We start from the raw sequence: 1371 nt of genomic DNA, 5'->3' as shown, positions 1-1371 counted from the left end.
AAACAAGTAAGGATGAGTCTAAATATATTTGTCCTGTTGAGACAAGGAACAAAGATGGACTAGAGCAAAGTGTCACTGTGTTACTACAAGGCAATCTGATGACTGAGCTAAAGCTGTCACAGAACCAAGTGTGAAAGACAAGGAGCATTTCTCCAATAGTGTGTTATGTACCTTATTAAAAAAATTAAAGCTATTATCTAAAGAAATTATCTCCAAGCTACACTTTTGAGCCAAAGCTGGATTTATGTCTATTTTTGTATGGCCTAGGGGGAAAAAATGAATTTTTCTTAAATCGCTAAAAAATACATGCAAAAATTGTATGATATTTAAATTTTAGTATCCACACATCAACTGGAACACAGCTGTACTCATTTACAAACTGACTGCCCCACAATGAGATGGCTGAGCAGTGGTGACAGACTGTCGTTACCATCTTTAAGGGAGCAAGTTTTCCAACCCCGAAGTTTTAAATTACAATATTAAGCAAAACAACAAAGTTCATTCACCACTTCAAAAAACAAATAAAGTGGCTTCATACACATGGATATTTATATGGATACACACTTATGTACATAAATAGGGACAGTATATATTTGTGTAAATATACATACACAGAAAAGTATGTTCATTATAAAATAAAAGGGCAGGCCTTCTTAGGAAACAAATTTCAATAGCCCTCATCAGATTGTAAACCAGCAACTATGGTAAAGTTTTTTTCTACAGATCAAAGATCATTTGACACTGAGTTATAAAAGCAACTACTGAGTAAAAGAATAAAGTCATCGTGAAAATCAGTTTCCTTTGTTCTCAATTACAGGAAAAACCATTGGATGACTCAGTAAAAAAACTGACCACTGGCAAAGAGCAAAGTTAGATCACCACATTAATCCTAATGAATAAAGGAAAAACTAGTTCTTAATGTGCAAGTCAGAAGCTTCACAGTTTTTTAAAGAGACCAAGAATCAATTTTTCTAAACATGGAAGTACTCTGGGTGAAAAATACTTACAGGTTTCCTGAGGGCAAAAACAAATGGCTAAATTCAATTCAATTTAAAAAAAATCAGGTGTGATTTAAAGAAATAAAATTATTTCTGTACAGGTAATTATATTTAATTTATACTTCAATTACACTGTAACATCAAGTTAACTTGCATTTAATTTTATATACAAATTCTTTTCTCTGTGTATGGGTGCATGCACAGAAGAATGTGTGTTTTGTACTGTGTATTAAATATATACTTTAAAATATTCATTTTTAAATTCTTAAGAATTTATGTGATTGTCTTTTTATACAAAAAGTCGTAACTGGCTATGGCAGCACATTATTTTTTTCTATAACCCACACCTATGGAGAAATCATCTACAGATACT

General features: G+C 31.7%; 1 protein-coding gene across 1 annotated transcript in view; it reads right to left on the bottom strand.

Moving 5' to 3' along the window:
* NUDCD1 (NudC domain containing 1) overlaps nucleotides 1-1371 on the bottom strand; it is a 39423-nt gene that overhangs the window by 15270 nt on the left and 22782 nt on the right. The gene's annotated exons all lie outside the window — the stretch shown is intronic.

The sequence above is a fragment of the Condylura cristata genome, unplaced genomic scaffold (assembly GCF_000260355.1).
Source record: "Condylura cristata isolate star-nosed mole 26May11 unplaced genomic scaffold, ConCri1.0 scaffold00009, whole genome shotgun sequence".
In the NCBI taxonomy this organism is placed as follows: domain Eukaryota; kingdom Metazoa; phylum Chordata; class Mammalia; order Eulipotyphla; family Talpidae; genus Condylura; species Condylura cristata.
This window is presented reverse-complemented; position numbering and strand designations above follow the sequence as displayed.